Here is a 23,075-nt window from a genome sequence, read left to right as displayed (position 1 = left end):
AACAAATGGGGAAAGAGAAAGCTGTTAGATAAGGAATGTGAAGATCCCGCACTCAGTAGCAAATTAAGTAAGACAGCCGAGAACTAACCAATCACAAAGAGACTGGTGAAGTTTTAGAATAATGAGGGAAAAAAGGTCTATATTCCCTAAGACACAACTCTACTTTGGCTTCCTTGCCCCTCCCAGGTCTGGTTCCCTGGCCTGGGAGTCCCACTTTATTTCTGCTCTTTTCCTCCTCAATAAACTTTTTCTTTCTATAAACGAACCTGCCTCTTCTCGCTTGCTTGCCTGAGCGTCTGCGAAGTTCCTGCTGCGGCTTCGTGAGACACCAACCCGTGGCGGTCTAGTGGCTGGGGCTCAGCGCTGCCCTGCAGCCTGAGATCCGTTCCTGGCTGGGAGACTAGGCCTGACAATTCCGGTATCAACAAGATACCTAATTCACAGTAAAGTAAACCATAAGCCCGTCCCACTTTTATTAGAGAGGCTTTAGGATTTTAAGGGTACAGAGGGAAGTGGGCAGCAGGGTTGATTATCAAGTGAACCTCCTGGAGCATGCTTCAGGGGCAGCCTAAGGGACAAGTCCACCCCCCACCTCCCCAGGGGACATTTGGCTGTGTCTAAAGACACCACATTTAAGTTGTCTCAAACAGGGAAAGGGGATAATACTGCTGGCATCTAGCAGTAGAAGCCAGCAATGCTGTGGCAACACACAGGACAGTCATCCACAGGAGAAAACTGCACTGTCCAAATGTCAGTAGCTCTGAGCTTCAGAAATGCTAGTCTAATGGGACCTCCCCCTCTTTGTGTGACTTGGATAGATTTGCGTTGAATTGAAAGGTGTCCTGTTACATTGATTTGAGTGTCCCTAGCTTCCATGGGAATGGAATTTTAACCATTACTGACAAGCATTGTGGCCAAATGCTTCTTGTTTAAAAAAAAAAAAATAAAAAAAGAGCTTTCATTTATTTGGAAATTGCTTCTTTCCTACTTTTAACTTGTTAATCATTTCTAAAACTGCAACAGAATCGTCCCTAAGCACCTGTTTCTTCCTCAGGGATCAGTGGATTGTGAACCATAATAGTTCTTACAGTCTCTTCCCCCCACCCCTCACCCCCAGGGCAACTCTGAGGTTAATGCATGCAAAGTACTAAGAACTAGATCAGCCATGGTTGATTAGGAGTGCTCAATAAATGTTAGCCATTATCTGCCTGTATAGTCATGGCACAGAAATAGAAATTAATTCCGTTGGTATGAAAATGGAACTCAATGAAAATTCTCTAATTAAAAAGCAAACCCTACTCATGGTGTATTTTATTGTAGATTAAATGTCTGAACCACCTTAAAGTCTAAAAAAAGCAAACCCTGAAGTGCTGTGGATTCTTCTTTTAGGTTCACTGAAAATCTTTAAATCAAAATTGTCTGTAAAACATAGCCTTTTCTTTGAAATTCACAGCAATTAGCTGTAACTAGCATGACATGAGTGCTGAGGTTTGTCCATGAAAGGATTTTAAGACATTAGCGTGCACTAAATAGCAGTTGGCATTTAATGACAGTCTTTATTGTCTACCTAACTGGAAAGAAGCTCAGAACATGGAGTAATATGCCTACTAATGAGATACTGAGTTTGATTAAAGCCTGTGGGCCTGAGACATCTCATTATTGGACCTCAAAACACCAAAGCATGATGTTTTCCTACTTTATCTTCCTCTCCTGGAAAGTCAAGTGAAATAAGGATTTCACAGAAAGAGATATAATCCAAGACATATTCTTTTTGCCTACCTTTTTTGTTTCTCAGCCCTGTTAAGCTTCTTTCTGTTAAGAGGATGCAATGAGTACATGGAAACAATTCTCTGTTGCAAAGAGAAAAATTAATCAATTTTTTCCAACAGGATAGAAAGCAGAAGATCTTGCTAAATCAGAACAGCGTGAACATGTAGCAGCTCTCCTTGCAAAACTTTGAAAGGTGAGAAATTCTGCTTATTAGTCTGAAATTATCTGTTTTTATGTGGAAAATTCTGTCTTTTTCCCTTTTAAATACTAAGAATGAAGGAAATGGGCTTTGGGCAGACAAGTGCTACCAAAAAACATCAGTTCCTGTCCTGTGGTTTGCATATCAATTTGCATAAATGCATAAGCTACCTGCCTAGTTTCTTCTAGGCTGTGGGAATTATTTATATTGTTCATATTCTTTACCATTGCTGTGCCTGATTTCTTTCCTCTCTGTAATAACGCTTCGCCTCACTCCCCATAAAGTAGAGAAGAATCGAGAAACCAACTCTCAGCTTCTGTCCTTAATGTCTGAGCTCCAAGGTATCATGTATGCTCCAGTTGAGTACACATCATTGTTCTGAGGTTTATGGAAAGATGGCAAAAAGAAGTTAGTGCCAGTGTGCCTTTTCAATACCAATATGTCTAGAGACTCTAAAATAGTCACATCCTTTAGACATGGAACTCTGTGTTTGGGATTCTATCCTAAATGACTGAAAGAAATTTAGTTGGGGTGAGGGGCCAGGGGAAGTTTTATGCACAAAGATGTTCACTGGATCTTTAAAAGCATACAAGATCAAGCTTTTAAAAATATGCAGGACAGGATAGAGGTCGCCCTCCATAAATTGGATATGGCGCAGACTCGGGTTATGGCACAGAGAAAGGATAAACCTTCCTCTTTCCATGAGGACTGCCAGCGGGCAGAGTTAAAAGAGGAGTAGCATCATATTTTAAATACTTTAAATACATCAGGACAAAAGCCTCTTCCATGTGACAAGGCCCCTCCCATGCAGACTCCTGAGGCTTCACAGCCTCCACTGCCCTCTGGGGAGGACACTAAAATGGCGTCTCCTCCCCACACTAGACTCGGCACCCATTTTGGCAGGAAGGACCACCCTGAGGCAGGACAGTTTCCCCTTCACCAGATGCCAATGGGTGGCTTGAATGAACATGGGAGACCTGCTGGGTCTCCATCAGGTCGCACCATCCTTTCAGTACTGCGGACCTCCTAAATTGAAGGAGCTCTGTTTCCTCGTACTGGCAGGCTCCTAAAAGGATGACAAACTTGTTTGCCTCTATCTTCGTCTCCCACCACCCTAACTGGGCAGATATACAGTCCATGCTGCATACTTTATTAACTCTGGATGAGCAGAGAATGGTATTCAAAAAAGCCAGGGAGGAGGCTGACCATCTCCACCAACAGGATAGGCAGTCCCCAGAGCAGGAGGTTGTTGTCCCAAAAAAAGATCCTGGACAGGACCCTAACAATGGAGGAATGGCAATGTTGGATCTGTATAAAAAAAAAATTTATTTGTAGGACTACAGCAAGGAACCCCCAAACAAAAAAACTTTAACAAAATATTGCAACTCAGAGACCGGGCGTGCAGGGGAGTGCGTCCCCAGCACCGACATTTTGCAGCAGGGGCCTTTATTTGGTGGAGACTGTGTGAAACCAGCAGAAGTCTCCCTGAGGAGCCAGAGTGAGCTGAGAGGCTTGCCCAAGCCAGGCCCCTTCTGGCGTGCAGTACAGCAGGGACCTTTCTTTGGTGGAGACTGTGTGAAACCAACAGAAGTCTCCCAGAGGAGCCAGAGGTGAGCTGGAAAGTTCGCCCAAGATGCCGGCCAGGACCAGCAACACAGTGTCCCAAGGAATATGGCAAATTAGAAAACAGGCAGCAGGGAGTAGAAAAACCACATGCAACCCAGCAACTCCTCAGGAAAAAAGCACACCACAAAAAGAAAACCACCTACCAGATTGCAACGACAGTAACTTGGAAGAACTTCTGAGCCTTCCAGATAGAGAATTTAAAATTGCCGTGATTAAAAAACTGACAGAAGTCATAAAGGAAAACAATGATAAGGGAAAAATAATTAATGACCAGAAGAATGAAACTGAGTCCCTAAAGAGGGAAGTAAAAGAAATGCAGGAGATCAAAGAATTAATGGAGGCACTAAAGAACTCTGGGAAAAGCAATGAAAGCAGAATAGATGAAATCGAAGAATGAATAAGTACTCTCGAAGACACAGAAATAAAAAGAACTAAAACAGGAAAGGAAGGTGAACTACGAAGGGAGAAGTACGAAGGAAAAAGACTGAAGAAAGACTTCAGGAACTATCTGACTCCATGAGGAAAGGAAATATTAGAGTTATAGGAATCCCAGAAGGAGAGGAGAGAGATGTAGGAACAGAGAAAATATTCAGGGATATAATTGAAGAGAACTTCCCAAACATGAAAAAGGAGCTGAAAATTGATATACAAGAAGCAAGAAGAACACCAAACTTCCATGACGAAAGGAAAAATACAGCAAGACACATAATAGTAAAGCTCCCAAGAATCCAAGACAAGGAAAAAATAATGAAGCTGACAAGAGGGAAGAAACAGATAACATTCAAAGGAAAACCAATCAGACTGACATCAGACTTCTCTGAAGAAAGACTACGGGCAAGGAGAGAGTGGAGGGGCATAGTCAACAGACTCCAAGAAAACAGATGCCAACCAAGAATACTCTATCCCGCAAAGCTCTGCTTCCTCTATGAAGAAAGAATAAGGACTTTCCCGGACAAAAAGAAATTCTGGAATTTCATTATGACTAAACCCCCACTCCAAAAAATACTACAAGGAGTCCTAAAGCCACAACCACAGAGGGACAATAACAACAAAAGAAGGCCAAAAAAAAGTTATTAAAAGAATAAATAAATAAAATCAAAGGAAAGACAAACACAATGGCAAATACAGATGCTAACATATCAATACTAACTCTAAATGTAAATGGACTAAACTCTTCAATAAAAAGACACAGAGTCACAGGCTGGATTAAGAAACAAAACCCAACCTTTTGCTGTCTCCAGGAAACACATTTAGCTGCAAAAGATAAAAATAGACTCAAAGTTAAAGGATGTAAAACAATTCTACAAGCAAATTGACCAAAAAAGAAGGCAGGAACAGCTATACTCATATCAGACAAAAGAGATTTCAAACTCAAAAAGATAAAAAGAGACCCCAGTGGTCATTACATTATGATCAAGGGGACAATACTTCAAGAAGAAATAACACTCATTAACATATATTCACCAAAAGAAGGAGCACCAAAATATATCAGACAACTATTGGCATCTCTGAAAACAGACATCAGAGAAAACACATACATAGTGGGAGACTTCAACACACCATTATCAACGATGGATAGATCAACAAGACAAAAAATAAGTAAAGACACTAAAGCTCTAAATAAGGATCTAGAGAGCTTGGGCTTAACAGACATCTATAGAACACTAAACCCCCCAAAAATCTGAGTATACATTTTTCTCAAGCGCACACGGATCATTCTCCAGGATTGATCATACTGGGGCACAAGACAAACATCAACAGATACAGCAAGATTGAAATCAAACCAACCATCTTTTCTGACCATGAAGGCATCAAACTAGAAATAAACCATAAAAAAAGGCAAGGTACTCTCCTACCTCATGGAGATAGAAACCCACACTACTAGAAGTCCACTTGACTAACTAGGAGATCAAAGAAGAAATTTAAAAATTCTTTGAATTGAATGACAAGGAGGACACCAATTTCCTAAATGTATGGCATGCAGCAAAAGCAGTAATAAGAGGAAAATATATAGCAATAGAGGCTCACATCAAGAAACTAGAAAGAACTCAAAGAAACAGCCTAATCTCGAAGCTCAAAGATCTAGAAAAAGAACAACAAAAAAACCCCAAAACCATTAGAAGAAAAGAAATAATAAAAACCAAAGCAGAAATAATGAAATCAAAATTAAAAAAAACAATCCAAAAGATCAATGAAACCAAGAGCTGGTTCTTCGAAAAAATCAATAAAATAGACAAACCCCTAGCCAGGCTCACAAGGGAAAAAAGGGAGAAAGCACAAATAAACAGGATCATAAATGAAAGAGGAGAAATCACAACAGACACAGCAGAAATCAAAAGAATAATCAATAACTACTATGAACAGTTATATGGAAACAAGTTCAACAATCTAGAGAAGATGGACAAATTCCTACAACTCTACAATCACCCAAAGCTAGATAAAGAAGCAATAGAACACCTAAACAGACCAATTACAAGCAGCGAAATTGAAATGATAATCAAAAACCTCCCCAAAAACAAAAGCCCAGGACCTGATGGATTTACAAATGAATTCTACCAAACATTCAGAGATGAATTAGTGCCTATCCTTCACAAACTCTTCCAAAAAATTGAGAAGGAAGGGACAATACCAAACACATTCTACGAAGCCAACATTACACTAATACCAAAACCGAACAAGGACAACACAAAATAGGAAAACTACAGGCCAATCTCCCTAATGAACACTGATCCAAAAATCCTCAACAAAATTTTAGCTATCAGAATCCAACAATGTATCCATAAGATAATTCACCACGACCAAGTAAGTAGGATTCATGCCAAGGACACAAGGATGGTTCAACACCCGAAAATCAATCAACGTTATCCAACACATCAACAAAAAGAAATATGAAAAACATATGATAATATCAATAGATGCTGAGAAAGCTTGCGACAAAGTGCAACACGCATTCATGATAAAAGCCCTTGAAATTCTTGGGATACAAGGAACATACCTTAACATCATAAAGGCCATCTATGACAAGCCAATAGCCAGTATCATTCTCAATGGCAAAAAGTTGAAAGCATTTCCATTAAGATCTGGAACAAGACAAGGATGCCCACTCTCACCACTGCTTTTCAATATAATACTGGAAGTCCTAGTGAGAGCAATAAGACAAGAGAAAGACATCCAAGGAATCCAAATAGGAAAAGAAGAAGTCAAACTATCACTATTTGCAGATGATATGATAATCTACATAGAGAACCTCAAAAACTCCATAGAAAAACTAATTAATCTCATCAATCAGTTCAGCAAGGTGGCAGGATACAAAATCAACATGCAAAAGTCAGTAGCCTTCCTATACACAAACAATAAATCTGAAGAAGAAGAAATGAAAAAAACCATCTCCTTTATTATCGAAACAAAAAAAATCAAATACTTGGGAATAAATCTAACAAAAGAGGTAAAGGACCTTTACAAAGAAAACTATAAAACACTGTTAAAAGAAATAGAAGAAGATACAAAGGAATGGAAAGACATCCCCTGCTCATGGATTGGAAGAATAAACATTATTAAAATGGCCATCCTACCAAAAGCAATATACCAATTCAATGCCATTCCAATAAAAATTTCAATGTTATTCTTCAAAGAAATAGAACAAATATTGATGAAATTCGTATGGAATCACCAAAAACCCCGAATAGCCAAAGCTCTCCTGAAAAAAAAAGAAGGGAATGGAGGCATCACACTCCCAGATTTCAAACTATGCTACAAAGCCATAATCATCAAAACTGCATGGTATTGGAACAAGAAGACACACAGACATGGAATCGAATAGAAAATCCAGAAATAAACCCACAGATTTATGGTCAGCTAATATTTGACAAAGGAGCAAAGACTATGCATTGGAGCAAAGAAAGTTTGTTCAATAAATGGTGCTGGGAAAACTGGGTCGCTACATGCAAAAGAATGAAGCTTGATGACTACTACCTCACACCATACACAAAAATCAACTCAAAATGGATCAAAGAACTAGACATAAGACCTGAAACCATAAAATACATAGAAGGAAATATAGGCGAAACACTACGTGATTTGCACATCAAAGACATCTTTACAGACACATTACCCAAAGCAGTGATAGTGAAGGCAAAGATCAATAGCTGGGACTACATCAAATTAAAGAGCTTCTGCACAGCAAAAGAGACAATAACAAAAACAAAGAGAAACCCCACCAACTGGGAGAACATTTTTACACACAACCCTAATGATAAAGCACTGATCACAAAAATCTGCAAAGAGCTGATGAGACTCAACAACAACAAAGAATATAATCCTGTCAAAAAATGGGCAGAAGAGATAAAAAGAAACTTCTCTGAAGATGAAATATAAATGGCCAACAGGCATATGAAAAAATGTTCACCATCACTCGTAATCAGGGAAATGCAAATCAAAACTACAATGAGATACCATCTAACACCAGTGAGAATGGTACATATTAAAAAAACTAGCAACAACAAATGTTGGTGAGGTTGTGGAGAAAAAGGAACTCTCCTGCACTGTTGATGGGAGTGCAAACTGGTCCAACCACTATGGAGAGCTGTGTGGAGATTTCTTGACCTACTAAACATAGAGCTTCCATATGATCCAGCAATTCCACTCCTACGTATTTACCCAAAGGACACAGAAACATCAATTCCAAAGAGCACCTGCACCCCTATGTTTATAGCAGCACTGTTTACAATAGCTAAGCTTTGGAAACAACCCAAATGCCCAAAAATAGATGACTGGATCAAGAAGTTGTGGTACATATACACCATGGAATATTACTCAGCATTCAAAAAAGATAAACACATGCAATTTGCAGCAACATGGATGGCGCTGGAAGGGATCATGCTCAGCGAAATAAGCCAGAAAGAAGAAGAAAAATACCGGATGGTCTCACTCATAGCAGGAATCTAGAAAACTTAAATAAGGGACCAGGAAAATGGATATGTATAAGAAAGTGAAAATCATCATCAACAAACAACTATGAACCAGAGACACTTTATGAGGGGTGGGGGGCGGAGGGGGAGGGTTTGGGGTCAAAATAAAGGGGTTGCAATTGTTTGGGGAATATAAAAATAAAATTAAAAAAATAAAGAAATAAAAATATTGCAACTCAAACAAGGAGCTGATAAGGATCCGTCAGAGTTCCTTGAGAGGATTATTCAAATATATACTAACCACACAAATATAAACCCAGATGCCCCAGAAAATGCTTGTCTGATCACTATGTCTTTCATTACCCATAGTGCCCCAGACATAAATAAAAGGTTAGCTAAGGTGGATGGTGTCACAGAGATGAGTCCGTCCCAGGTAATAGACTTGGCATTTAGGGTTTATAATAATAGAGAGGACAGGAGACCGAAACCTGTGACTGTTTTCTTATAAAGAGAACACAGAACAGGGTTTCAGGGAAACAGTAATGGACAAAGACATAAACCCCTAGGAAGAAATCAGTGTGCTTTCTGTAGGGTAGAGGGACATTGAAAGTAAAGTTGTCCCAAATTACAGACAAGTGACAGAGTGAGAGAGCCCAAGGCCCACGTGTCTGGTTTTTATACCAACCCTGGCTGCTTAACTGCACCCTCAGGTCCCAGCCACCTTCCCTTTGGTGGTGACAGGATTTGTCTTTCCCAATGTCCTGATGGCTTTGGTCTGGAGTGGGGGTGGGGTCCACAAAGCCTGTATGGGATTAGCGCAGGACATCCTTTCCCCCTAACAATATGACCAACAATAACATTTACTAAATTCTCATATAGCATATAGAATAGAGTTTTTGACCATTAAAATAGTTTTGAAGAGGTTTTAGTAACAGAAGTTTAATGCTTAGGATGTCCATGGGCTTCAAAGCAGACAACAAATAATGTACACGTTATAATCACAATTCTTTTCTTAAATGCAGAAGGAAAATGTAAACAATAGTGTTTTTTTGGATTTTGCAATTGTAATTATTTTGTTCTTTGAACATTACTGTGTTTTTCCAAATTTCCTACTGATACCAGAATTGCAGGTTTTCAGGCCTACTCTCCCAGCTAGGAAGGGATCCCAGGCTGCAGGGGAAGCGCTGAGTCCCAGCCACTAGTCCACCACGGGTTGGTGTCTCACAAAGCCACATCAGGAACTTCGTAGACTCTTAGGTAAGCAAGAGAGAAGAGGCAGATTTGATTAGAGAAAGGAAAAGTTTACTGAGGAGAAAAGGAATAGAAACAAAGTGGAACTCCCAGGCCATGGAACCAGGCCAGGGAGGGGCAGAGAAGGGGATGGGGAGTCTGGCCTCAGGGAATATAGACCTTCTTTCCCTGATTATTCTAAAGCCCCACCAGTCTCTTTGTGACTGGTCAGTTCTCAGTGGTCTCATTCACTGCCTAAATGTTTGTGCCCAGAACTAAGTCTCTGTGTCCCAGCCCTTATCTTTTTTCTTTATTGTCCTCAATTTGGAATGTCCTACTGACCTTACTCAAGGGTGTTTGATTAGTCTCCTTTGGAATTTGTTGCCCTTACCTCTGGAGCCTTCCTTAACTCTCCTGAAGTCCCTGCACTGTCCTTGATGCTGCCTAAATATCCCTAACTTGCCCTATGATTCACTATGATAATCACATAATTGTTTTTCAAAAAGTAAAGTTTATTGAAATAAAAAAAGCAACTCAGTTGATTTTTTTAAGTGCTCATTGAAAAAGTATTGTCAAAATAAGCTCTGGGTGCCTTTGTATGCCACATTTTTTTTTTCTGCCTTATAAATTAAAAAGTGCCTGAGAGAGGGATGATAATGTCTTAGCTCTCACAGCTACGGAAAGTTTGAATTTTCACAGTGGCCCCAGGGTACTGGTTGAAGGGGATGAGGCAGGAACACAAAGATGGTAACAGTTTGTTTCTCAGTGCTTAAGGTTGACCTGGGGGGTGAAGAGGATATAAAGCATTTTCACACCTTGGTACTTTGAGGTCTCCAGCTGGCCATTAAGCTTTTGGCAGAAGTTGGGTTTTCTGCCTCTGCAGGATTTCAATCTCTCTTTTACTTTGGGGATTCCAGAAAGAGATCTGTTTGGGAAAATGTCTCTACCCACATTCTTATGGTAAATATGTAAATAAACTGGGCTAGCATTCTTCCATTCTGTACCAACATGGACTGTCTTATCTGGAACAAGAATTTGGATTAGAAAAACTAATGAAACTCTTTTGTTTACAAGTAAAAGGAGAGGGGGTGGAACCTGAGAGTCATTGTCAACAGGTCAAGATTTATCACATAAAGTTTCCTGATCTTTAAATTCACCTAATTTAAAGTGATACATCTGGGCCTCCCTGGTGGTGCAGGAGTTAAAGACACAGCACTATCAAGCTTCCACTACCTCCTGAAGCACTAGTTCCATCCCTGGCCAGGGAGCTAACCCACGTGGCTAAGCCGACCTCTCCTGTCTCACCCGCTGCTCCCCTCAGCAGTGCATTTCAGTCAATCTGCCTGTTCTGCTCCCCACTCTGTCTCTAGTGAATCCTCTCACCCTCCACCCTGCACCTCTGGCCTACACCCCAGTTTTGTATGCATAAATAAATAAATCTAAATTTATTTATATCAGTTTAGGAATACTGATCTTTAATAAATAAATAAGTAAAAATAAAGTGATACACCTGCCTAATAACACAAATCCAAGTCAAATTGGTGCAAAGACCATGAGTTTGCAACTCTGACTTTTGCTGGATTTTATAGTGGTGAGCCCTGCATTTGAGTGTAATTTTATGTCTAGACAAAGTGTCACAATATAAGGTTAGTTTGAAATCGGTTTCCCGATCAACATGGCAGCAGGGTAATGCTGCAAGACCTCCCATTAAAAAAAAAGTGAATAGGGAGGAAAAGCAGCAGGTCCCTGCGAGAACTGGGATGTAAGATAAAAGGGTGACTCTGGCAAACTGCCCGAAGAAGAAAGTTGCCATTAAAGAGGACTAGAAGGGAGGAAAGCTCAGAACCCTTCTACCCTCCCCCACCCACAAAGTTGGCACTCTCCAACCAACAGAGAGGAGGAAAAAACAAAAACAAAAACAAAACTAAAACTACCAACAAGAACAAACTACACATCAAGCGGGACTGTGAGTGGAAAGAAACTATTTCAGGCACCATCCCCTGTGAACTGGAGCTGTGGAGAACCATGCAGGAATCGCCCAGGAGGTGAGCCAACAGCTCCAGGCGCCATTAGAGAAAAATAAAGACTCTGCAGAGACCTACAAATAGCCCAAGGCCAGCCAGTAAGGATATGCTGAAAAGTGGTGCTCTCCAAAAGAATACTCAGATCGGGGCTGCCTTGCAGGGAGACTTGCAGGAGCCCTCATTGAGGCGAATGTCCCTCGCTGAGTAATCAGAAACCAGGCGCCTGGACATGAGAGAAGGGTGCAAAGGGCGCCATTTCTGTGGGCACTGAACTGGGCTACAGCCCACATCCTGGATCTGAGGGCTTTGGAACAGAGAGCTGGGGCACGAAATTCAGGGTGTGAGATCCCCACAACAGTGGGGCACAGGCCAGACATAGCACCCCCACACCGTTTAGGCACTTCACGCCACTCCCACTCTGTTCACCTGACCCACTAGGGAAGAAAACAGTTTTGGAAGGACACTAGGAAAGATCTCTGGTGTGGCCTAGCAACCAGGGAAAAAAAATCACCAACATCCTGATAGTTGGAAATCAGGGACCCAAAAACACCCTCAGGCTCTGACAGAGGGTGGGCCACACAAATAGGAGTAAGGAGTGAAACAAATAAGGAGCAAGACCCCATCCTGGAATTGAATATCAGGCACAGGATCCGGGGCGTGGGATGCCCCATAGCAACAGGTACTGCACAGGGTGACAGCCAGCATTTTGAATCTGATAGCCCTGGAACTGAGACCGAGAGTGCAGAATTCAGGGCATGGGATCCATACAGCTGCGGGCAAAGCACCCAGTGAACACGGGGCAGACACAGCAACCAGCTGAAATAAGAGCCCCTGTGTTGAGGTGCTCCCTTCCATCCCCCCCTCCATTACTCAGAGAATCACTGGGAAAAAGTGAGTCAGTAAGTACGGGTCTCTGGCACCACCTCATGACCAGAACAAAATCATCAACTAGCTGATTCCCTGTTGGAACTGAGTAAATACAGAGGGAGGGAACTGTAAGGGACGGTGCCCAGCAGCACAGCATCAACACCCTGGTGGAATTTTGGCCTACCAGTGCTGGTCTCAGTCTGGTAAACAGTTTCCAACATACCTAAAGGAATACTCCAAAGAGATGCCCGCCAACACCAGTGGCACAACATTCCAATGCATACAATTAACTAGAAAGCAAACAACAGGGAGAAAAAAATACATAAATAACCAAGCAAGCCTGCAGGAGGACACACCACAAAAAGAAATACAGTCACCAGAGCTCAACAATGAGATGGAAGAACTTCTCGGCCTATCAGATAGAGAATTAATGATCATCATGATTAAAAAGCAGAAAGAAAACAAAAAGGGAAAAAATGATTTGAGACAAATAATCACTGAACTGAAGAATGAAATTTAGAACTGAAGAAAGGAAAGAAAAGAAACACAGGAGATGAAAAGATTACTAGATGAGATAAAGAACTCTGGGAAAAGCAATGAAAACATAATCGGTGAAATGGAAGAATGGATTAGTACTATCCACAATACAGAAATAAAAAGCCAAAAGAGAAAAGGAGAGTGAAGTGCAAATGAAGGAGTATGAGAATACTCTTAGACAATTATCAGACTCCATGAAGAGAGGAAATGTAAGAGTTAAAGGCATTCCAGAAGGTGAGGGGGGAAAAGGATGTCCTAAAGCTAATTCGATACAGGCTTTGTAGACTCCACCCCCACTCCAGACCAAAGCCAAAAGACACTGGGAACTCCAAATCCCATCACCACCAAAGGGAAGGTGGCTGGGACCTGAGGGTGGGGTTAAGCAGCCAGGTGTGGTATAAAGCCAGACACGTGGGCTTTGGAGGGGATCCCACATTTTGGCTCCCCGCCAGCTCTCAGCGTCCAGCCAGCTCTGAGAGTGCCTTTGGGTTTCCAGGTCAGGGGATTGGGTAGGATGCATTAAAGACTTTATTTCCCTATTTTCTCCCTGAATTGTATATTTCCTTAATTCCCTTTCCCTTGTAAATAAACCTTTTATTAACCTTTTGTGTGTGCCTATAGTGAAGTATTAATAAGTCCCTTTTAAGTGCACAGGTGAGGACCCACAGCCAGGCAACCCGTTTTATTTTATGTCGGGGTTGCCCTATAACAAGGAGACAAAGGGACTGAGAAATTATTCAAGGAGATAATTGAAGAAAACTTCCCAAGCATGAAAAAGGAGATGAATATAAACATATAAGAAGTGAGAAGAACACCCAATTACCAGAATGAAAAGAAAACTACAGCAAGACACCTAATAGTAAAGCTTGCAAGAGTCCAAGACAAGGAAAAAAATAATGAAACTGGCAAGGGGGAAGAAACAGATAACTTATAAGGGAAAACCTATCAGGTTAACTTCAGACTTCTCTGAAGAAACATTACAGGAAAGAAGAGAATGGAGTAACAATCAACAAACTTCAATACAGCAAATGCCAGCCGAACACTTTACCCTGCAAAGCTTTCCTCCCTCTCCAAAGAAAAAATATGGAACTTCTCAGACAGAGAATCCAGAAATTCATGACAGCTAAACCCCCACTCCAAAAAATTCTACAAGAAGTCCTAAAGCCAAAACCAACAGAGGAATGAACAAGAAGAACAGAATAAAACAAGGAATAAAATCACAAAAAAGTAAAATAAAATGGCAAACACAGATGCCAACGTATCAATATTAACTTTAAATGTCAATGGAGTAAACTCATCAATAAGAAGACACAGAGTAGCAGGCTGGATTAAAAAAAAAAAATCCAACCTTCTCCTGTCTTCAGGAAACACATTTAACCACAAAAGATAAACATAGGCTGGAAGTAAAAGGTTGGAAAACAATCCTACAAGCAAACGGACCAAAAAAGAAGGCAAGAACAGCCATACTTACATCAGATGAAATAGACTTCAAATTAAAAAGGTAAAGAGACATAGATGGACACTACATTATGATCAAGGGGACAATACATCAGGAATATATAACACTCATCAACATATACTCACCAAATGAAGGTGCACCAACATATATTAGATAATTATTATCAGCTCCAAGCAGAAACATTAAAGAAAATACATATATAGTGGGATACTTCAACACCCCACTCTCACCAATGGACAAATAAATGAGACAAAAAATAAACAAAGACACTAGAGCCCTAAATAAAGACATAGAACTCATGGACTTAACAAATATCTATAGGACACTGCACCCAAAAAAATCCAAGTACACATTTTTCTCAAGTGCACATGGATCATTCTCAAGAATCGATCACATACTAGGCCACAAGACAAACATCAACAGATACGTGAAGATCAAAATCATTCCAGTTATCTTCTCCAATCATAACGGCATCAAGCTAGAAATAAATCATGAAAAGAAAACAAGGAACCCTCCCACTTCATGGAGATTGAAACCCATACTACTGGAAGATCACTGGACTAATGAGGAGATTAAACAAGAAATTAAAAAATACTTCCAGCTGAATGACAAGGAGGATACCACTTTCCAGAATGTATGGGATGCAGCAAAAGCAGTAAAAAGTGGAAAATATATAGCAATACAGGGGCGCATCAATAAAAAAGAAAGAACTCAAACAACCTAATCTCACATCTCAAAGAGCTAGAAAAAGAACAACCAAGAAACCCTAGAGCCAGTAGAAGAAAGGAAATAATAAAAACCAAAGCAGAAATTAATGAATTGGAAATTGAAAAAAAAATCCAAAAGATCAATGAAATCGAAAGTTGGTTCTTTGAAAAAAATAAAAAAAAAGGACAAACCTCTAGCCAGGCTCACAAAGAAAAAATGGGAAAAAACACTTATAAGCAGGATTATAAATGAAAGAGGAGAAATCACAACAGACTCAGTAGAAATCAAAAGAATAATCAGAGATTGCTATGAACACTTATACACAAACAAATTCAACAACCTAGAAGAGATGGACAAATTCCTAGAATGATATAATCATCCAAGCTGGACAAAGAAGAAATAGAACAGCTAAACAGACCAATTACAAGCAGCGAAATTGAAGCAGTAATCAAAGCACTCCCCAAAAACAAAAGCCCAGGCCCAGATGGCCTCACAAATGAATTCTACCAAATGTTCGGCAGTGAATTAGTGCCTATCTTACACAACTCTTTCAAAAAATTGAAAAAGAAGGGATACTACCAAATAAGTTCTATGAAGCCAACGTTACATTAATACCAAAACCAAACAAAGACAGCACAGAAACAAAAAAAAAAAAATTACAGGCCAATCTCCCTAATGAACACTGATACAAAAATCCTCAATAAAATTTTAGCTATCAGGAGCCTCCCAGGTGGTGCAGTGGTTGAGCACTGGTCTGTGAAGCTGCCCTTAGCACCAGTTCGATCCCTAGCCGCTGGTGAGGGTCCCACATGGCGCGCAGACCTCTCCTGCTGTGCCCGCTGCTCCCCTCAGCAGTGCACTTCATCAGTCTGCCTGTTCTGTTCCCTGCTCTGGCTCTGGTGAATTCTCTTATCCACCCACACTTCTGACTGTACCCAGTGCTTGTATAAATAAATAAATAAATCTTAAAAAAAAAAAAAAAAAACTTTTAGCTGTCAGAATCCAACAATGTATTCATAAGGTAATTCACCATGACCAAGTAGGATTTATTACAGGGACACAAGGATGGTTCAACGTCTGAAAATCAATCAATGTAATCCAACACATCAACAAAAAGAAATATAAAAACCATATGATAATATCCATAGATGCTGAGAAAGCATTCAGCAAAGTACAACACCCATTTATAATAAAGGCCCTTGAAATTCTCGGGATACAAGGAACATACCTCAACATCATAAAGGCCATATATGACAAGCCCACAGCCAATATCATTCTCAATGGTGACAAGGTGAAAGCATTCCCATTAGGATCTGGAAAAAGGCAAGGATGTCCACTCTCACCACTGCTTTTCAGCATAATACTGGAAGTCCTAGCCAAAGCAATAAGACAAGAGAAAGACATACAAGGAATCCAAATAGGCAAGGATGAAGTCAAACTATCACTATTCACAGATGATATGATAATATACATAGAGAACTCCAAAAACTCCACAGAAAAACTAATTAATAAATCAGTTTAGTAAAGTGGCAGGATACAAAATCAACACACAAAAATCAGTAGCCTTCCTATACACAAACAATTAATCTGAAGAAGAAGAAATCAAGAAAACCATTCCTTTTATTATTGAAACAAAAAAAATCAAATACTTGGGAATAAACCTAACAAAAGAAGTAAAGGACCTATACAAAGAAAACTATAAAACACTGTTAAAAGAAATAGAAGAAGACACAAAGAAATGGAAAGTCATCCCCTGCTCATGGATTGGAAGAATTAACGTTATCAAAATGGTCATCCTACCAAAAGCAATCTACAGATTCAAAGCTATACCAATAAAAATTTCAATGACATTCTTCAAAGAAAGAGAAAAAATATGACAAAATTCATATGGAGCCACCAAAAACCCCAAATAGCCAAAACTCTTCTGAAAAAAAAAAAGAAGGGAATGGAGGCATCACACTCCCAGATTTCAAACTATACTACAAAGCCATAATAATCAAAACTGCATGGTATTGGAACAAGAACAGACTCATGGACCAATGGAAGCAAATAGAAAACCCAGAAATAAACCCACAGATTTATGGTCAACTAATCTTTGACAAAGGAGCAAAGAATATGCACTGGAAAAAAGAAAGTTTGTTCAATAAATGGTGCTGGGAAAACTGGGTCGATACATGCGGAAGAATGAAACTTGACTACTACCTCACACCATGCACAAAACCAACTCAAAATGGATTAAAGAACTTGACATAAAACCTGAAACCCTAAAATATATAGAAGAAAATATAGGTGAAACACTACATGACATACACCTGAAAGACGTCTTTATAGACACATCACCCAAAGCAGTGATAGTGAAGGCAAAGATCAACAGCTGGGACTACATCAAATTAAAGAGCTTCCGCACAGCAAAAGAGACAATAACAAAAACAAAGAGAAACCCCACGGAATGGGAGAAAATTTTTGCACACAACACTAATGATAAAAGACTGATCACAAAAATCTACAAAAAGCTGATGAGGCTCAACAAAAACAAAGAAAATAATCCAGTCAAAAAATGGGCAGAAGAGCTAAAAAGAAACTTCTCCAAAGAGGAAATGCAAATGGTAAACACACATATAAAAAAAATGTTCAGCATCACTTGTAATCAGGGAAATGCAAATCAAACCTACAATGAGGTACCATCTTACACCAGTGGGAATGGCACATATTAAAAAAAAAACTAGCAACAACAAATGTTGGTGAGGTTGTGGAGAAAAAAGGAACTCTCCTGCACTGCTGGTGGGAGTGCAAACTGGTCCAACCACTATGGAAAGCTATGTGGAGATTCCTCAGCCTACTAAAGATAGGGCTTCCATATGATCTAGCCATTCCACAACTAGGTATTTACCCAGAGGACACAGAAACATTAAATCAAAAAGGCACCTGCACCCCTATGTTTATAGCAGCACTATTTACAATAGCTAAGCTTTGGAAACAACCCAAATGCCCAAAAATAGATGACTGGATCAAGAAGATGTGGTACATATACACCATGGAATATTACTCAGCATTCAAAAAAGATAAACTCATGCAATTTGCAGCAACGTGGATGGAGCTGGAAGGGATCATGCTCAGAGAAATAAGCCAGAAAGAAAAAGAAAAATACCAGATGGTCTCACTCATAGCAGGAATTTAGAAAAGCTAAATAAGGGACCAGGAAAAAGAATAACTATAAGAAAAAATCAAAATCAACAAACAGCTGTAAACCAGAAACAAACTATGGGAGGGGGCAGGTAGAGGAGGGATGGGGTCATAATAAGGGGGGTGCAATTGTACTGTATGTGAAATATAAAAATAAATAAATAAACAAACAAACAAATAAATAAATAAATAAATCTCCCCTTTCCCTCTGCAGCTTCCTGAGGACATGAGAGAAAACTGACAGAGGTCAGTAATCAACTTACATGCTCAGAAAAAATTAGGAGCTGAAATAAGTTGTGCCCTTTGTCCATGAAATCCAGAGCAGGGAGGGAGGGCCACCCCTCATTCCACTTTTTTGGGGCAACAGTGACTAATAAATCTTACTTCAAATCGATATGTTCCCCTGGCAAGAGTGCACTGGAGGCCTTGCACCGACTGAAGTGACTTCTAAGTGGAAAGAACTGGAAATGCCCTGCTTGGATAGTCTCAGTGCCCCCAACTCACCCGGCACATCCTGCTTTGAGATTCTGCACTTAAAGCGCCAATATTTGTCCATCCCTTTGTCTCCCTACTTTGGAGAAACTCACCCCCTTCCTTTCAGAGGCCAGCAGTGGTGGAAAAGCTCTAGAGCTGAGTTCTGCCTTTGCCTTGTCCATTGCCTTCATTTCTTTGAACCTTAGATTCTTCATCTGAAAGAGAAAACAACCATATGAATCACAAAGGCAACTTCTGAGGTTTAAGTAAGAAATGTACAGGAAAGCACAGGAGAGCTAGGAGATGTCACACACCTGGACGGTCCTGTTACGGACTGAAAATGCACCTGCCTCCACTCCTCCAGGGGTTAAAGAGAACAGCCCGTGGCCATGTGCAAGATGGCAAAACTGAGTCTATTCAGGGGGTTGTCCCTGGGTTAGTATCAGGCCAGAAAGATCAGCAAGGGCATCTGACAAAGATAAGAGGAGATGTTTAGCCAAGGAGCAGGGTGAGCTTCACTGAATGGAAGAAAAGTCACTGAAAATTCTCAGAGGAAACACCAAAGCTCCGAGGCTTCTTTTTGACCAGCTGCTTTGGATTCTTGCATAGGATGGTCAACCAGGTGCAACTGCAAGGGGAGATAGGAGGAGGCTTGGCGGAAACAAGGATTTTATACTCATAGGTCCTAGAGAGACAGGCATGGGGAGAAGGGCACCAGGGCACTATCTCAGCCAAGTGGGGCAAGGCAGAGAAATCCCCTGTGGCCAGACCCTTTATTGAGGATCAGGGCAGGGTACTGAGGGGGAAGGTGTGTGGTGATGTGCCTGTGGGTCTGAGTGTCACTGAGTGACAGTTGGGAAGGTAAAAAGAGAACTTATGTCAGGGCCACCTTGTCACACCAGTGCCAACAGTTTCCTCTGTTGGCAGCACTCCGTGAATCTGGGAACAGAATATTTTCAGCTTTTGTGCTCATTTAGGTAATTATTCAGGGAGATTGGATGAGATATCCTAATACTTTCAGTCCTCTGCAGTGCTATGTCTCTGAGACAAATCTGTGAAAATTTGAGGTTAGAGGAAGAAACCAGAATAGGGAGAACCTCCTGTTCTAAGGCTTGGTAGACAGGCCATGGTTCTGTCCCAAGGTGACCTCATGTTTTGTAACATACATTTAGTGATTTACTCTCCTGAAATAAAATTCATAGGTAACGACAGAGCTACATACAATTCCAGAGGACCCATAGGTTGCTGTACTTGCAATATAACAGGCGCTGAAGGAAAATATTTATAGTAAAATATAATGTGTCTGAGCGTGTAAATTCTGGGGCACAGGGCACAAGGAGACAAAATGAAATGCAGCCACTTGGACCAGACACAGAATCACTGAATTCAGCACACACTGTGGATATCCACGGCTGGGGTGGGGATGCACATGGCAGAGCATGCTGACTTGGTGTTCAGAAGTGGGGGATGGCATTCATGTAAGATATTTATTATGCAGCCAATTGATAAAGTAGTTTGTATTCTTAGGAAAGCTCAGTATGTTTGTACCTGGACCCCAAAACCCTCTAGGTCATATGTAAAATGAGGTTAAGTCCTAGAATGTGTTCATCACAGCATATAAATACCAGGCAGACACTGGAAGTTGTGTGGATCCAAGAGAATTTTTACCTCTCTGACACTGAGTATACAGGTCAGGACACCTAGCACGCTGCCAGTAGCGTCCCCAACCTTGAGTATTGTCCCCACAGATTTCCAAAATGCCTTTAGAAAGGCAGTGGTGTCACTGTTGAGAAACAGGGGTCACAGTTTCCCAATAAAACATGGAGGTAGGCACATTGGAGCTTTCAGGAGAGTTCAGAGTTTGCTTTATGAACTTGTTCAGTCATTAGTGGAAAAGCTAACAGTGGCTCAGCTAGAAAAGAACAGCACCTCCAGTAATAAGAACTGCAATCAGTGGTTCTGCCATATCCAGGATCTCACTGACATAAGCCAGGCACTTCCCGCTGAAGCTCTCTCTCACTGGTCACCTCTAAGTCAAGTGACTAATGCAGCACCTCTTTACTGAGCATCTTCCCTGCCCAGGAGTTGGGAATACCATCTCTCCTCTCACACTGGCTCCTGGTCTAGAGGGGAAAATGTCACAATTACCCTACAGCCTGCTCAGGCCCCTCGGAGAGCCAGACATGGACCTACACTTGTTGGGGAGGAAACTTCCGGCATACATGAAGATGGGTCTTGTGACGTGGATGAAAATTAACAGGCTAAAGGATCATTCTTGGTCGGGGAGAAGGAATTCACATCAGGCTGAATGCTCTAGCTCCAACTGTTCATCTTTATGAAACTGGGAGCCAGACCAGGGTGATGGAAAAGGAGTCTGGTGTGTGAGGCCAGGATGGAGACAGGCGGGATGATCTGTGCCCCACGATGTAGATCTTGAGATAGGGTCTCCCATGCACTCAGAGCACTTTACCAACACCATCCCATAGACGCACTCATGTCATATTTGATTTCAGAGTTCACATGTCTTTTTCTCCCCATGAACTCTGATCTTGGGTGGTTATAGACCTTCCCATTGCATTCCTGTGACTAGCACTTGAAATAGTCTCAGAAATGTTTATTGAGTGAGTGAATGAATGAGAGTATGTGAGCGTATCTATGAATTACCCAGTATTGAGGACTCCAGCTTTTCCCTGGAGGCTTGAGAAAGGAGGAAATGGAAAGGGTTTCTTGTCCCTCCACAGCACTTAATTTGTACCTCATAATGCTCTCTTTGTGTCACCTGTCCCATCACAGTACCCTAAAGGAACAGAAAACCCTCCACATGCCAAGGAGCAGGTATTCATGCCCAGTAGACAGGGTTGACCCTATTATATTTTCTGTTTACAATTCTAACTTTTATTATAACCACATTTTAAAAAGCAAAAGAAACTGGTGACATCATTTTTCTCACCACCATCCCTTATACCCCTTTGACCCTTTCCCCCATCCCTCCCTCCCAACCTCAGAAACCTCAGTGTCCACTAAGTATTTTGCTTTGTCAAATTACCCACTACGTAAATGTCTAATATTTGTCTTTGTCATTCTGACTTGCTTGACTACTTTCATTTTGCTGTAAATGGCAGCATTTCATCTTCCTTATGGCTGAATAGTATTCCATTATGAGGATATATATATATATATATGTGGATATACATATAATATATATATATATATATATACATATGTGTATATACCTATATACACACACACACACACTTACATATCACATCTTCATTATCCAGTCCTCTCTCAGGGGACACATAGGTTGTTGCCATAACTTGACTATTGTAAATAATGCTGCAATAAACATTATAGAACATATAATTTTTTGAGTTGATGGTTTCATATTCTTTGGAGGGATGTAGGATTGCTGGGTAATATGCTATTTCAGTTTTTAGTTTTTTAAGGTAAAGCTAGATTGCTTTCCAGAATGTCTGTGCCAGTCTCATCAACAATGTAAGAAGGTTTATCTTCCTTTGCATCCTTTCCAGCATTTGTTGTTTGGGACATTTGAATATGTGCCGTTTTCCTGGCTGTGAGATGATATCTCACTGTGGTTCTGACCTGCATCTCCCTCGTTGAAAGTGATGATGAACTTTTTCCATCCAGCTATTGGTCTTCTGGACCAATTAATCAATTCTTTGGTGAAATGTCTGTGCAAATCTGCACATTAATAATTGGGTTGTTTGTTATTTTTCTGTAAAATAAGTAGATAGATACATAGATAGATATAAATATAGATACAGATATATCCTAGATATTAACCCTGTATCAGTTGCATAATGTGTGAATAATCTCTCCCATTCAGTAGGATGTCTTTTTTAATCTACATGTATTTTCTTTCATTTTTGTGTAAATAAAAGCTTTTGGTTTGAGGTTATCCCACTTGTTCATTTTTGCTCTTATTTTCCTTGCTGAAGGGACTGATTTTCCAAAAATATCTTTATCATTGATTATATGGTACATATCACCAGTGTTTTCATTTAAATATTTTATTGCTGCATATCTTACATCTAAATCTTTTTTTCCATTTGGTTTATCATTGTGCATGG

The 23,075-nt window shown here is 40.4% G+C and overlaps 1 long non-coding RNA gene across 1 annotated transcript in view; it reads left to right on the top strand.

Moving 5' to 3' along the window:
* Positions 1 to 23,075, top strand: part of LOC119232493 (uncharacterized) — a 46,071-nt gene that overhangs the window by 5,687 nt on the left and 17,309 nt on the right. The window contains exon 3 of the long non-coding RNA XR_008549757.1: positions 1,890 to 1,963. This is a non-coding gene — a long non-coding RNA (uncharacterized LOC119232493). The remainder of the gene's footprint in view (positions 1 to 1,889; positions 1,964 to 23,075) is intronic.

The sequence above is a fragment of the Talpa occidentalis genome, unplaced genomic scaffold (genome assembly GCF_014898055.3).
Source record: "Talpa occidentalis isolate TD23 unplaced genomic scaffold, MPIMG_talOcc4v2.1 talOcc4.7, whole genome shotgun sequence".
NCBI classification, from domain to species: Eukaryota; Metazoa; Chordata; class Mammalia; order Eulipotyphla; family Talpidae; genus Talpa; species Talpa occidentalis.
The sequence above is the reverse complement of the archived record's forward strand: the minus strand, read 5'-3'. Positions and strand labels throughout refer to the sequence as shown.